Source organism: Balaenoptera physalus (assembly GCF_965194825.1).
Source record: "Balaenoptera physalus genome assembly, chromosome: 17".
NCBI lineage: Eukaryota > Metazoa > Chordata > Mammalia > Artiodactyla > Balaenopteridae > Balaenoptera > Balaenoptera physalus.
The window spans coordinates 52,187,483-52,203,899 of NC_138895.1; the positions used below are offsets into that span (position 1 = coordinate 52,187,483).

The 16,417-nt window shown below is 42.3% G+C and overlaps 1 protein-coding gene across 5 annotated transcripts in view; it reads left to right on the top strand.

The window, feature by feature from the left end:
* Positions 1-16,417, top strand: part of BAALC (BAALC binder of MAP3K1 and KLF4) — a 95,340-nt gene that overhangs the window by 1,343 nt on the left and 77,580 nt on the right. The gene's annotated exons all lie outside the window — the stretch shown is intronic.

The window sequence follows — 16,417 nt, forward strand, 5'->3', positions numbered from 1 at the left end:
AGAAGCCAGATCAATATTTGTATAAGAATGTTTTAACTATTTCCCTGTATGTTGCTGGCATTTTTGAATATTGAAATCTAAAATAGAAAATGAGGTTAATTTGAAGAATAGCATATATTATAAGGAGGAGGAGAGAAATGTCAACTACTCCTAACACATCAGTAGTCCTAAATTCCTGCCTCCTAAATAAGAGCTGTCACTTTAATCCTGAGACTCTGTCTCCATCTTTTAGGACCAAGCTGGGTCCTTTTTCATATGAACTTTGTGATTTTGTTTTTAAGCTGAGAACCGTCAGTGAAAATTGTGCAAGGCATAATACTTCATTTGTCTCTAATTTTTCTGACTCACAGTAGCAATCATAATGGTTATTTCGTATTGCTGATGCTTTCAGCGCGCTTTCAAATGGTGTTGGCTGAATTCAGTGTCAGAATGAGGATAAGGCATGAGCCTTCAAAATAGACCTGGTAAATGTTAGACGTAACAGCATTTTCTGAGGAGGTGTGGTACCTCTCAGGAGACACTCAAAAAGACCAGAGCTGCACTTCAAGGAAATAAGGTTAAAAATATCTAACGTGGAAAAGAACAAAGTACAGCTTCAGGGAATGGTTGCCTTGGTGACTGGAAGTATATGGTGTGTGTGTGTACATGTGTACGAGTGTGAGAGAGTTATTATGGGATGGCTAAATAGGTACATATTTATTTGTTTCCCATGCTTATTCATTTATTACTCTGCCATCCTGAGTCATGTCCCATCATGCATCGTGAGATTTGGTTCCCGCAACAGGTGGGGTCTGGGACAAGCATGCTCATTCGTGGTACCCTACCAAACATGGGACAGCCCTGCCAGGCAAGTGGTCCTGAAGACCTGAATCATTCACAGGAAGGGCTCGGCTCCAGTCTCAGAACAGCGCCTTGAAATTGGCAGGACACTTAGATGGGCAGGATCATTTCAATTCCCTAGAAATTTCCATCAGCCTCAGAGGAGAGGAACATTTCTGAAGATCAAGCTGGACTCAAGCTGTCCCTGGAAATCCACTGGCATTCCCTTTAGAGCCTTTAGAAAAATGCCTTCTTGATTCTTGTGGATTTTTCAGACTAGCAACTGGTCATCTTTGGTCAGAGTGGGTCGTTGGAGAAAGCTACAGCTCTCCTGGGTTTCAGCCACCCTTCGAGATTAGCCAGCATCCTTTATTCTTTTCTTCCCTCCTGCCGCCCCAGCCTCACCCACCTGCTGCCAGTACACCACCTGTGAATTCAGTTCCAGTCTCCTGGGGGGCACCCACTGGCCCGCAGTGACTGTGTGGTGATAAGAAGCCAGAATGCCACTTTTTCCTGTTTCCATCAACTCTTTTCTGATGGGGGGACAAGAGGGAAAGCTGGATTTAGGGTAATTCAGATTGTAAAATCATCACTAATAGCTTCATGACTAGGACTCTAGAGCTGGAGAGGTTCTCTGAAGGTCATCTGTTGAAGGCAGATGGGATTCAGTTAAGTTGCCCCAGTCTGCACTGCACAGCCTCCCAGTGCTTTCACAGTTCTTACCCCCTGCTCCCTCAGTCCTCAAGAGTCCTTTCTTTCTGGGCCCCTGGTCACTCTCCTTTAGCAGCAAATTGAAGCCACTTTTCTTCTGGCCATCCCAACCTCAGGAGCTCTGAGGGCAGGGAGTGGGCTAATGCGTCTTTATATCTTGTGCTTAGCCAGTTACACCGTGGAGCCCCCGGCTGGGATTTTCTTGAATGAGTAGCCCCCGGCTGGGATTTTCTTGAATGAGTAGGCTCTCCGTTTAAACCTGCCCTCCCGGTCAGCTCTTCCTAGATTCCCTCCCCCTTTGCTCTGCCTTGCATCCCTTGCTGCTGATGTTTTCCCACTTGAATGAGTTTAACCTAGATTCCTCCAAGTGTCTTTCTGAGCCCACAGCTTTTCTTTAACAAGTGCCCCCCAGCTTTACCCTACCCCCTTGAAACCCCTGGCCCAGCTCAAAGATGCCGTTTCTTCTGTAGCGCCACCACCCCTCAACCTCAACTCCACACCCATATCTACCAAAAAGCCCGATTTAAGCACATCTGCTTGTAAACCTCATGTCTATTTCTCTTAGTCCAGTCCAAATTGAGGTCACGTCACATGACGAGTGTTCAGTATTATTTGCTGAATGAATTCTGCATTTCACAGCAGGAAGGAGCCATGTTTTTCTGCCAGTTCCACAAAGGAGAGAGTTTCTTTCCTTCTTCTCCTTACTTACAGGATCCTTACACGATCCTGAGCCTTTGATCTCTGTGTTTGGGGATCACTTCCACGTGCCAGCAGAATTTGATTTTTAGATTTGGCTATTATGTAGGCTGGAATTAAGGACCTAACTGAAGCAGCAGTATCTGATATCCATTGCTTCTCTGTGTCATCGAAGCCTGTCTCTCTGTCACAGGAGGAAATTAAATTGGTCTGGTGTGATTTAGTTCTCATAAAATCAGTTTGCTGGATTGATTTTTACCTCTGTGGTCTGGTGGAGGTCTCCTGTGGAGAAAGGGGGTCTCTGAGGTTGCTCTGCCCCAGCCTAGCTCAGCCATTGCATACATGAATAACTTCCTAGCTTCACCTCAATTTAATCACGAGTCCCTTAAGTTACATCCGTAAAGATCTCCTTTTCTTTCTTTTTTTTTAAACCTAGTATAGGACATAGACTATTTTAGATAGTCTATAGATTTTTTTTTTTTTGGCTGCATTGGGTTGGGTCTTCGTTGATGCACGCGGGCTTTCTCTAGTTGGAAGCGGGGGCTACTCTTCGTTGTGGTGCATGGGCTTCTCCTTGCGTTGGCTTCTCTTGTTGTGGAGCACAGGCTCTAGGTGCGTGGGCTTCAGTAGTTGTGGCACGTGGGCTCATTAGTTGTGGCGCACGGGCTTAGTTGCTCCATGGCATGTGGGATCTTCCCGGACCAGGGATCAAACCTGTGTCCCCTGCATTGGCAGGTCCCTCCCCTTTTCTACTGTTAGTATTTTTCTAATGTCTCTAGAGAATAAAACATTTCAAATTTCTCTAAAATGCTTCTACTTTATAGTTTTAAATTGCTATAGTAAGTGCTTTAGTGAATGCAAGATGGAAGATTGCAGAATTAGACTCACAGCAAAATGATTTATCTAAATCAATTGAAATATGTCAGGTGAAATGAAGAGCACTTAATATTACCATTAGCTAACATTTATTGATATCTTACCAAGGGCCAGGCGCTGTACTTAGTAGCACTTTATGTAAATCATCTCGCTTAATCCTCACGAGGGGGGATGAGGTAGAACTATTGCTATCCTTCTTTTGCAAGTGAGGGAATGAGGCTTAGAGTGTGCAGTAACTTTTCCCGATCCAAGACTCGAATCCAGCTTTTTCTGAATCCAAAGCCCGCACTCCTAAATCCTGCCTTCCTGATGAATGGGGGGATCAACTATAGAATTCTTGATTTGACAGTGGATGGAACTCAAAGTCTAGTGTGATCTCTTGGTAGTCTAGTCTGGTCTCAGCACAGTTTTCTTCTGCAGCATCTCTGAGGAAGGGATATCTCTTCCCTAGGGAAGGAGGTCTCCCCATACCTTTGTCGAGCAGTTTCCCCTGCAAGAAACTCTTCCTGCTGCCTTGTAATTTCCACCTGGTCTTGCATAGATCGTTCCTTCAACATTTGAAGATTGCTGTTGTATTTTCTCTCACCGTTGGTCCTCCAGGCCAAACACATGCAATTCCTTCAGTCACTTCTCAGACTTCTGTGACACTGACCATATCCCTACAAATGCACTGTTTGGTTTGTCAAAGTCCCTCTTGATACAAGAGACCTATGGTTACCTCCAAGCTGCTGACGTCGGCTGAACAGCAGAAGGAAATATGAGGTCTGTTATGATGTGGACACTGACCCTTTCCCGATGCAGCTAAAACCAGGTTAGGATTTGTTTGTTTTCCTGATGTTGTTGTTGCCATGTTACCTTGATGACTCACATGAAGCTTGCAATTAGTTAAAACCCTTAGATCTTTCTTTCTAGTCACATTTAAGTTCTATGACATCAGTGACATTGTCTGGTTTTCACTCTACATACCCAGCACCTGGAACAGTGTCTAGAATATAGGTGACACTCAATAAATGTTTGTGGAATGAGTGAATTTTTTTCCCTAATGAATCCTACATTCGTACTATTGATTTCCATATCCCAAATTTGGGATTTTTATATTTCTTCTTGTTAAAACTAATCTTGTTGGTTTCAGTTTAATGTTTAAACTTACTGACCTTGACTCATTTTGATAGTGCCATGAAGACAATAGTCTAGGTCTTCGTTGCCCTATGTTGGACGTCTAAAGATAAAGGGCATTTATTTGCTCGTTTGTTTATTCAGTATATCTCTGGCACAAAGATGAGTGAGATATGTTCCTCGACCTGAAGAAGTTAATAGTATAGGGGACACAGGTGGACACACTTCAGGTCAGCATGGTGCACACTGGAACAGCATGAAGGAAGGGTGCTGGGGGAGTGCAGAGGACTGAGTAGTTCATTTTGCCTGGGGAGGGGCCAGTGTGTACAGACCCCTGCAGGAGGCTTCCCTGCAGAAGAAAGCAGGGCTGCTCCTGCAGACCTGCACAGCCGGTTACCCTGCTTCCCTCCCTGAGTGAGGGCACCTGTGCAGAAGCCACCAGGGGCTTCCTGGTGGATAAGCCTCCCCGCTTCCCCCAGCTCTCTCTGTATACCTGTTACCACTTGGTTATATTTTCAAACAATTTTTTAAAGTGAAGTATAGTTAATTTACAATGTTGTGTTAGTTTTAAGTGTACAGCAAAGTGATTTTATATATATATATATATTATATATAGTTTTTCAGATTCTTTTCCATTATAGGTTATGACAAGATATTCAAACAATTACTAAGGTCTGCCCCCATGGGAATGACTTGCTCTGATAGTTAGGTAAGGTGTCTTTCCACTGGCCATTGTAGTCCTGTGCCTAACGCTGGGCCTGGCTATAGTAGGACTTAAAGCGATCTCTCTTGAATGAATACATCTCCTAAAACTTCTCTGTGTCCATTTCGTTCTTCCTGCAGTGCCCAGAGATGATGTTTTCTTTCCTCAAAAGTTCCATCTGCTCGTCCTTTTCGGGTTCTTGTCTACCTGGTGGGTTGTATAGTAAGAAAACATCCTTACCTCTCTACGCCCCCTTTGCCAAACACAAGCCCCTTTGTTATAAGGGTGGTTTTGCAAAAATCACTTCAAGAAACAGGTGGCAGCAAACCCGGGCAGTTCATCAACATCTAGGAAGTCTCACCTCTCGTGGCCCCGGTCTCTTGAGCAGTCACCCGTCCTGCCCCAGGCTCTCCAGGTGCTTTGTCCAGCCCAGCGAGAGCAGCGGTCACACTGCACTGCCGGGCTTGTTCCCGTCTGTCTCGGGCTAGCCTGTGAGCTCTGCCAGGTTGCGGACTGCGTGATTGGCATTTGCGTGCCTGGCATCTACCACATGTGTGTTGAATGACTGTAAAAGTACCTAGGTGGATGAATGATCCAGCTAGGCAAGTGAGTTTTGTCTGTCTGTCTTGTACCCTCTTTCCTGAGTCCTATCTTAGATGATTTTGTCTTGGACATTAGTCCAGTGAACCATGTCTTCATTGGACGCTAGATAAAGCTATTCTGGCTCTGATCAGAAATGAATTTAAGGCTCCAGGCTTGGGCCCCAATGCGAGGAAGAGAGTCCCCTCTCAATCAGCAGGGAGTCTTTTCGTGCACTCAGCAATCCCCCAACGCCTGGAGGTCCTGCCTTCACCCTGGGAACTGTGCACCTGTGACCCTCAGCCCCTTCCCGCAGATAAGACCATTCTGTCCTTTAGAGAAGCTGGGAGTCTGAGCCTGTTGTTCCTTACCCATGGTGCCTGGGCTTTCATCCCAGGAGCCCTTCTGTGACAGGCCCATGGCCTCTAGCCCCTCTCAGAAGACTATTTGACCCTGCCAGGACTCCTGCAGAGGCTCTCTGGCAGGTCCCAATGCCACCTTTGCTTCCGTCTGTAGAGGAGACTGGGTGGGTGAACCCTGAGCCACATTGTGGTCCAGCCCCTTCCAGCCCAGCCACCAGCAGAGTTCACTTCCTCACGTGCTCCCCTCCCCCTCTGCCCCCCGCCCAACTGCCTCCTTCTCTCCAGAGATAAAGCTCTTTCAGAATGTTGCTGTGGGCTGAACTGTGTCCCACCAAGTGTATATGTCAAAGTCCTAACCTCCAGAATGTGACATTTTTTGGTTTTTGTTTTTATTTTATTTTTATTGAATTCGATTTATAATGTTGTATTAGTTTCTGGTATATAGCAAAGTGATTCAGTTATACATATATATGCATATTATTTTTCATATTCTTTTCCATTGTGGTTTATTACAAGATATTGAATATAGTTCCCTGTGCTATACAGTAGGACCTTGTTGTTTATTTTATATATAGTAGTTTGTATATAAATTTTGCTAATCTCAAACTCCTAATTTATCCTTCCCCCACCCTCTTTCCCCTTTGGTAACCATAAGTTTCTTTTCTACGTCTATGAGTCTGTTTCAGTTTTGTAAATAAGTTCATTTGTGTCACATTTTAGATTCCACATATAAGTGATATCATATGGTATTTGCCTTTCTCCTTCTGACTTACTTCACTTGGTATGATAATCTCTAGGTTCATCCATGTTGCTGCAAGTGGCATTATTTCATTCTTTTTTACAGCTGAGTAGTATTCCATTGTATATATGTGCCGCATCTTCTCTCTTTATTCATCTGTTGATGGACATTTAGGTTGTTTCCATGTCTTGGCTGTTGTAAACAGTGCTGCTATGAACATGGGGGTGCGTGTATCTTTTCAAATTAGAGTTTTCTCTGGATATATGCCTAGGAGTGGGATTGCTGGATCATATGGCAACTCTATTTTTAGTTTTTTAAGGAACCTCCATACTGTTCTCCATAGTGGCTGCACCAATTTACATTTACAGTGCATTTGTAGGAACAGTGCAAGAGGGTTCCCTGTTCTCCATAACCTCTCCAGTGTTTATTTGTAGACTTTTTAATGGTGGCCGTTCTGACTGGTGTGAGGTGGTACCTCACTGTGGTTTTGATTTGCATTTCTCTAATAATTAGCGATGATGAGCATCTTTTCACGTGCCTATTGGCCATCTGTATGTCTTCTTTGGAGAAATGTCTATTTAGGTCTTTTGCCCATTTTTTTTTATTGGGTTGTTTGCTTTTTTGTTATTGAGTTGTATAAGCTCTTTGTATATTTTGGAAATTATGCCCTTGTCAGTCTCATTGTTTGCAAATATTTTTTCCCAGCCCATAGGTTGTTTTTTCATTTTGTTTATGCAAAACCTTTCGTTTTATATAAGCAAAACCTTGTAAGTTTGATAAGGCCCATTTGTTTATTTTTGGTTTTATTTCTATTGCCTTGGGAGACTGACCTAAGAAAGCATTGGTACGATTTATGTCAGAGAACATTTTGCCTATGTTCTTTTCTAGAATGTGATGTTTTTTGGAGATAGGGTACTTACAGAGGTAATCAAGTTAAAATGAGGTCATTACAGTGGGCTCTAATCTAATGTGACTGGTGTCCATATGAAAAGGGAAATGTGAACACACAGACAGACAGACACTCAGGGAGAATGCCATGTGAAGATGAACGCAGAGATTGAACGGCCAAGGAAGGCCAAAGATGGCCAGCCAAGCAGCAGAAGCTACAGGAGAGGCATGAAACAGATTGTCCCTCACAACCCTCAGAAGGAACCAACCCCACCAGCACCTTGATCTCAGACTTTTAGCCTCCGGAACTGTGAGACGATACATTTCTGTTAAGCCAACTGGTTTGTGGTACTTTGTTACAGCGGCTACAGAAGACTAATAAACATGTATTTATGAGCACAGACACTGAACATTTGGAAATAATAAGAGAGAGGATTTCTGTGGTCACTATCTCACACTTCCTTCAGAGATTGGGTCTCTTTCCTTGTCATTTATATTCAAATAGCATTTATTGAGCATCTACTATAGGTGAGAATTTTTCTCTTGGGATGTTAGCTTACATAACTCTCTAAACTAACCTCAGAAATCATGGCTATCACCATCTACCAGATGAGGAAACGAGGTTCAGTGAGATTAAGAGATTGAGCGGTTTAAACACAACACTGTAAATCAACTACGATAAAATTTAAAAAATAACAATACTAACAATAAAAGAGATTGAGCGGGGTCACCCATCCAGGAAGTGGAAACACCCAGCTCAGAATCCAGTTCTCTAGTTTCTAAATGCAGGGCAGTGCTAACGACTAAGCACAAATTTAGGGCCCTCCTCCACCCCATCTGGTTTGGCTTTTTTGAAAATATGAGCCACTTGGAGTGGGAGCCTCCTGCCAGCGTTCTCAAGGATGAGGACAGGAGTCTTTGAAGAGACACGTGCAGCGCTGTGACACTAATGCCACCCCCTGCCTGTGCTGAGTGTCCCCAGGCAGGGCTGCCGGGGCTGCTCAGAAAATCACCTGCATCCCACTCACCTGATGGGCTCGTTAAAGATGGAATAGTCTTTGGGCAGAATAAGATTTTCTTCTGGTTTCAAATGAAATGGGTACTCCTCAAGAAAATCTAGAAAGTGCAGAGAAGCACACGGAAGGAAATAACGCCTCTGTAACATTTAGGTTTTGTCCTTAAGGTCCTGCATCTAGGTGTATATGGTGCACATCGTATCTTCTGTAGGGTTTATGTTTAAAGTTTGAGGGGGCATGGGGAAAAAAAATCCCTCAAATTGTTTGGAAGCTCAAAGGCCAAGAGAAAGAACTTTTTTGTTTCTCTTTGTGTTCAGGAAAATATTTAGAGGTGGCGGCAGCCAAGGTCTAGTTTGAATGGGGGAAGAGCAGGGGGCAAAGACCGTGGATCAGCGAAGGGATTTTTCTCCCTGTTTTCTTTCAGTGCTAAGCACACGCAGTTGAATTCAGGTAAGTTATATGCTAGGCTAATGCGTAGTGTGAGTCCATTGTGTGTAACCCCTCCACCGCCCCCTTTCACCTCCCTTCCATCCCCCACAATTGGCTCGGGCTGAGGATGCTGTTTAATATTCTGCCTAGCTGTTTGCTGGGGTTTAGAGTTGCTTTATGGATATAGAAACATGGGGTGTGTGTGTGTATGTGTACCAGCTCTCTGAGTCTCAAATGCCCATGAGGTCGTGCAGGTTGGCTGCCCAGCGTTGGGGTTGCTACAACCCCATACACTGCAGCTCTGGGTCTGTGTCAGGCGGGATAGACATGGAGTGTCTGTCTACATCTTGCCATGTGGCTTCTGTGTAATGAAACAAAGCCAGAAGCCTGAGTAGATGTTCCTTAATCTAGCTCTGTCTGCTTTACGGATAGTGCCAGTTTTTCCCAGATTCCGGGATTAGGTTGTCTATTAGTCCTTACTTTGGGTAATGTTGTGGGTCTTGGTCTTTTTCTGTCTTCATAGGCATTTTAATGGGCATTTGGGCAAGGCTGAGTCAGCGGCTCCTAGCTAGATACGCTTCAGCCTGGAAGTCCAACCCAGAGCCTCTAGACTGTTTCCTCCAAGCCACTGCACCCACAGCCGTCAGACAGCCACACCTGCGGGACCACTCAGCCAGATCTGATCTCTCTGTTTACCAGCTCCTTCTCATGTGACCATGTCCTAACTTTTCTCTTCATCATCATCATCATCATCATCATCATCTTCCTTGTTATTTGGCTTGGAGATAGTATAGTTCGGTGGTTAAGGAATTAGACTTTAGCAACAGACACTTACCAGCTGTGTGACCTTGAGCAAGTTTCTTAGCTTTTCTGGGTTTCAGTTTCCACATTATAAGATGGGAGTCACTGCAGAATTCATGTACTCACAAATATGAAGGGCATAGTGTTTCTTTCTTCTTTTTATACAAAAGGATTTATTAAAAAACCAGTAAGACCCTACTACATCATGACACTGTCACACTGGGCTTTTAACACAAGACTTGCTCTACAATACTAGGGAGTGCAGGGCATAAAACACAAATTGATTCTGAAGCATAGCAATTAAGAAATAAAGCAATGAAAGCAAATTTCTTTTAATGAGAACTCAGGATTAAACTCCAGAGGGACCCAACATCATACTTCCGTTTGGGGACTTGATACAAAAAATTTAGTTTGAATGGCTATCAGCAGGTGGCAGGGGCCACCTTTAAATGAATCTTCAATTTGGAAAATACTGCTTCACCACCTGTTGGGGATAAGTTGCAAATGGAACAATTTAGTATGGTTTGTAGCTATTTTGATGACCACTTCACCTGGATACTTTCCCATAACCACTGTGCTGGTCCCCACCTCTTGCACGAGCTCTTTCTGCAAATCTGCCTCTGGATCCCCACTGTTGCTGTTGCTGATGATGTTCCTTCGACATAGCTACTTTTATCTCACATTTACTAAGACCAACATTGTGGTATTTCTTTTCCATTATCTTCTTCACTGGTTCCTCTTCCTTGAAGGTAATAAAGCAGAATAAGGGCATAGTGTTTCAGTGCTGCCCATCCTGGCACCCAGGATCCCCTCGCCTCCTCAATCTCGCCCTGGACTCATCTCGCCAATCGCAAACCCGGGGTCACCCCTCCTCTGTTTCTGAGTTGCTTGGCATTGCTGTTGAAAGTCATGAGTGTTGCCGATTGCATCCAGTAGTGATTCATGCCTAGAAGCTCAGTGTCCTTACCAGTTCTCGGCAGTTCTGTTAGTTCCTTATTAATATGCTGTTTTAGTCCCCATGTAATACTCCCGATATTATTCTGTTCTTGCCCTCTGAATGCTAAAAAAGTGGAAGACTTTCTGTGAGTTCTCCTATCTTTTCCTCCAATCACCTATTGTCTATCCTTCTTGCCACCTCAGAGTTTTTAAACATCTTTAGCCATCCTCTCTCCTCAGATCTGCCTGTTTGGATTCTAGGTTGTTCCTTGTTTTAACAATAGATGAGGCCATCACAGGTGGTTCCATTTTTTTTCTGCACTTAACAAAAAGTCTGGAGATTGGTAGCCATGCTGCTCAGGGCCGCTATCAAGGACCTGGGCTCTTTGAGCTTATTGTTTTGCCATCCTTGTTGTGTGGATTTCATCCTCATAGTATTGCAAGTTGCTGTGGCATCTTATTTTAGATAGGAAGAAGGGGGAAAGGTAGAAAGAAGCATTCAACCTAAGTTTTTTTTTTTAATCTGTAAAACAATAGCTTTCCCAGAATCCAGTAAACATTGCTTGCATGTCACACTGGCCAGGACCGTGTTACATGGCTATCACAGGCTTCAAGAGCCTAGGAAATCAAGACTTTTAGCTGGGCTCATGACACCCTAAAAGTAATGGGTCCTTTTGCAAAGAAAAAACGGGGAGAACAGATATTGGGTAGGCTGCAGGCAGGTGCATGTACCTTTCATCCTAAGACTATGTCAGAGGAGAGAAAACTAGCAGGAGTCAGGGGAAAGGAGAAAAGGAAGTAGAGAGGGGAGGAGGGGTAGGTCTGCCAGAAACCAAAACAACATAATCACTAGTATTAAGATTTTGCTGTAATAATAATATATAATAATAATAATTGTGTGTTTTTAGCTTTCCCATGTGTCAAGTGAATTCATAAAGGTGAATATTTGCTGAAAAAGTTGCATGTGCCAATACTGAACTAATCTCAGAAGTACTGCAGCAATAGCCCAAACTGAAATCTTTTAAAATGGTCTTTTGACATCAGACTTTGTGCTGTGTACACGCGACGCACGGTGGACATTTCCTTGTTTTCTGCTTCATTTTCTTGCAAAGTTCATGTCAGCCGGAAACTGATGTGCCAGCTGATCCTCTGTGGTACCGATTTCCAATTAGTGGAAACATTTGTGCAGGTTCACTGTGCAGGGTCGCTCTGATGCCCGGTCTGGGGGCTTCTGCTGGAGAAGAGTTCACAGTATTTCCTGTGAAAGTTTAAAAAAAATCACCCTGCTATTGTCTCTAGGTCTGGTGGACTTTAGGGCACAGGGAAACCGAAAGGATTTGTAGAAAATAGCAGGGCTGTTTGGGAAACTGGTCGCCATAACAACAGGGCACAGCACAGCAGCAGTTACAAGGGAAGTGGCGATGGCCAGCGCCCTTCACAGGAGGGACGATTCAGGTTTAAACACCTCCATAAACAACAGCTGTGTTTGACAACGAGGCGTTCATAAATTATTACGTCTAAGAGTCACTTTTCAAGGACAGTCTTCATAGCAGCCAGGTTCAGATTTGCTTGCTGGGGAGATAAGTGATGTGTGTGCCAACACTAAGGAACATAGCCACTGCCTCGTGAGCATGGCTTCTGTTAACTGAGTGCCCAGCACGTGCCAGGACTTGCGTATTCAGTATCTAATTCTGTTACCCCCATTTTACAGATTGGGGGAAGTCAGGGAGGTGAGGTACCTTGCCCAAGGGCTGCAGATCAGGTTCTCTTGGGGAACCTAAAATAAAGCCTGCACCCCAAACCTGGGGCTTCAAATATGGTAGATGGGTGGGGCCGGAACTCCTGCATTTTTAACAGCTGCTTTAGGTCAACACTGAGAAGCATTCCCTCTGTCTGTGGTGGAGCCAAGATTCTGCCTTTCTAACAAGCTCTCAAGTGATGCTTGGACCTCTTGTAGAGAAGGGAGGTCCTAGATCAGAGCCTGGCAAACCTTTTCTGTAAAGGCCCAGATGGTAAATATTTCAGGCTATATGGGCCACTGACCTCTGTTGCAACTACTCAGCTTTGCTGTTTTTAGCACCAAAGCAGCCATAGGAAAAGATACATAAATGAGTGGCTGTTTGTTTTTTTGATATTGAGCTGCATGAGTTGCTTGTATGTTTTGGAGATTAATCCTTTGTCAGTTGCTTCATTTGCAAATATTTTCTCCCATTCTGAGGGTTGTCTTTTCGTCTTGTTTATGGTTTCCTTTGCTGTGCAAAAGCTTTTGAGTTTCATTAGGTCCTATTTGTTTATTTTTGTTTTTATTTCCATTTCTCTAAGAGGTGGGTCAAAAAGGATGTTGCTGTGATTTATGTCATAGAGTGTTCTGCCTGTGTTTTCCTCTAAGAGTTTGATGGTGTCTGGCCTTACATTTAGGTCTTTAATCCATTTTGAGTTTATTTTTGTGTATGGTGTAGGGAGTGTTCTAATTTCATTCTTTTACATGTACCTGTCCAGTTTTCCCAGCACCACTTATTGAAGAGGCTGTCTTTTCTCCACTGTATGTTCTTGCTTCCTTTATCAAAGATAAGGTGACCATATGTGCGTGGGTTTATCTCTCGGCTTTCTATACTGTTCCATTGATCTGTATTTCTGTTTTTGTGCCAGTACCATACTGTCTTGATTACTGTAGCTTTGTAGTATAGTCTGAAGTCAGGGAGCCTGATTCCTCCAGCTCCGTTTTTCTTTCTCAAGATTGCTTTGGCTATTTGGGGTCCTTTGTGTTTCCATACAAATTGTGAAATTTTTTGTTCTAGTTCTGTGAAAAATTCCATTGATAGTTTGATAGGGATTGCATTGAATCTGTAGATTGCTTTGGGTAGTAGAGTCATTTTCACAATGTTGATTCTTCCAATCCAAGAACATAGTATATCTCTCCATCTATTTGTATCATCTTTAATTTCTTTTATCAGTGTCTTATAATTTTCTGCATACAAGTCGTTTGTCTCCTTAGGTAGGTTTATTCCTAGATATTTTATTCTTTTAGTTGCAGTGGTAAATGGGAGTGTTTTCTTAATTTCACTTTCAGATTTTTCATCATTAGTGTATAGGAATGCAAGAGATTTCTGTGCATTAATTTTGTATCCTGCTACTTTACCAAATTCATTGATTAACTCTAGTAGTTTTCTGGTAGTATCTTTAGGATTCTCTAAATCCTATAGTATAGTATCATGTCATCTGCAAACAGTGACAGCTTTACTTCTTCTTTTCCAATTTGGATTCCTTTTATTTCTTTTTCTTCTCTGATTGCCGTGGCTAACACTTCCAAAACTATGTTGAATAATAGTGGTGAGAGTCGGCAACCTTGTCTTGTTCCTGGTCTTAGTGGAAATGGTTTCAGTTTTTCACCATTGAGGATGATGTTGGCTGTGGGTTTGTCATATATGGCCTTTATTATGTTGAGGAAAGTTCCCTCTATGCCTACTTTCTGGAGGGTTTTTATCATAAATAGGTGTTGGATTTTGTCGAAAGCTTTCTCCGCATCTATTGAGATGATCATATGGTTTTTCTCCTTCAATTTGTTAATATGGTGTATCACATTGATTGATTTGCATATATTGAAGAATCCTTGCATTCCTGGGATAAACCCCACTTGATCATAGTGTATGATCCTTTTAATGTGCTGTTGGATTCTGTTTGCTAGTATTTTGTTGAGGATTTTTGCATCTATGTTCATCAGTGATATTGGCCTGTAGTTTACTTTCTTTGTGACATCTTTGTCTGGTTTTGGTATCAGAGTGATGCTGGCCTTGTAGAATGAGTTTGGGAGTGTTCCTCCCTCTGCTATATTTTGGAAGAGTTTGAGAAGGCTAGGTGCTAGCTCTTTTCCACATGTTTCATAGAATTCGCCTGTGAAGCCATCTGGTCCTGGGCTTTTGTTTGTTGGAGGATTTTTAATCACAGTTTCAATTTCAGTGCTTGTGATTGGTCTGTTTATATTTTCTATTTCTTCCTGGTTCAGTCTTGGAAGGTTGTGCTTTTCTAAGAATTTGTCCATTTCTTCCAGGTTGCCCATTTTATTGGCATATAGTTGCTTGTAGTAATCCATCATGATTCTTTGTATTTCTGCAGTGTCAGTTGTTACTTCTCCGTTTTCATTTCTAATTCTGTTGGTTTGAGTCTTCTCCCTTTTTTTCTTGATGAGTCTGGCTAGTGGTTTATCAATTTTTTTACCTTCTCAAAGAACCAGCTTTTAGTTTTATTGATCTTTGCTATTGTTTTCTTCATTTCTTTTTCATTTATTTCTGATCTGATCTTTGTGATTTCTTTCCTTCTGCTAACTTTGGGTTTTTTTTTTTTTTTTCTTCTTCCTTCTCTAATTGCTTTAGGTGTAAAGTTAGGTTGTTTATTTGAGATGTTTCTTGAGGTAGGATTGTATTGCTATAAGCTTCCCTCTTAGAACTGCTTTTGCTGCGTCCCATAGGTTTTGGGCCGTTGTGTTTTCATTGTCATTTGTCTCTAGGTATATTTTGATTTCCTCTTTGATTTCTTCAGTGATCTCTTGGTTATTTAGTAGTGTATTGTTTAGCCACCATGTGTTTGTATTTTTTACAGATTTTTTCCTGTAATTGATATCTAGTCTCATAGTGTTGTGGTCAGAAAAAATACCTGATATGATTTCAGGTTTCTTAAATTTACCAGGGCTTGATTTGTGACCCAAGATATGATCTGTCCTGGAGAATGTTCCATGAGCACTTGAGAAGAAAGTGTATTTGTTGTGTTTGGATGGGATGTCCTGTAAGTATCAATTAGTCCATCTTGTTAATGTATCATTTAAAGCTTGTGTTTCCTTATTCATTTTCATTCTGGTTGATCTGTCCATTGGTGAAAGTGGGGTGTTAAAGTCCCCTACTATTATTGTGCTACTGTCGATTTCCCCTTTTATGGCTGTTAGCATTTGCCTTATGTATTGAGGTGCTCCTATGTTGGGTGCATAAATATTTACAAGTGTTATATCTTCTTCTTGGATTGATCCCTTGAACATTATGTAGTGTCCTTCTTTGTCTCTTGTAATAGTCTTTATTTTAAAGTCTATTTTGTCTGATATGAGTATTGCTACTCCAGCTTTCTTTTGATTTCCATTTGCATGGAATATCTTTTTCCATCCCCTCACTTTCAGTCTGTATGTGTCCCTAGGTCTGAAGTGGGTCTCTTGTAGACAGCATATATATGGGTCTTCTTTTTGTATCCATTCAGCCAGTCTATGTCTTTTGGTTGGAGCATTTAATACATTTACATTTAAGGTAATTATCTATATATATCTTCCTATTGCCATTTTCTTAATTGTTTTGGATTTGTTTTCGTAGGTCTTTTCCTTCTCTTGTGTTTCCTGCCTAGAGGAGTTCCTTTAGCATTTGTTGTAAAGCTGGTTTGGTGGTGCTGAATTCTCTTAACTTTTGCTTGTCTGTAAAGGTTTTAATTTCTCCATTGAATCTGAATGAGATCCTTGCTGGATAAAGTAATCTTCGTTGTAGATTCTTCCCTTTCATCACTTTAAATATGTCCCGCCACTCCCTTCTGGCTTGTAGAGTTTCTGCTGAAAGATCAGCTGTTAACCTTTTGGGGAGTCCCTTGTATGTTATTTGTTGCTTTTCCCTTGCTGCTTTTGATATTTTTTCTTTGTATTTAATTTTTGATAGTTTGATTAATATGTGTCTTGGCGTGTTTCTCCTTGGATTTATCCTGTATGGGACTCTCTGTGCTT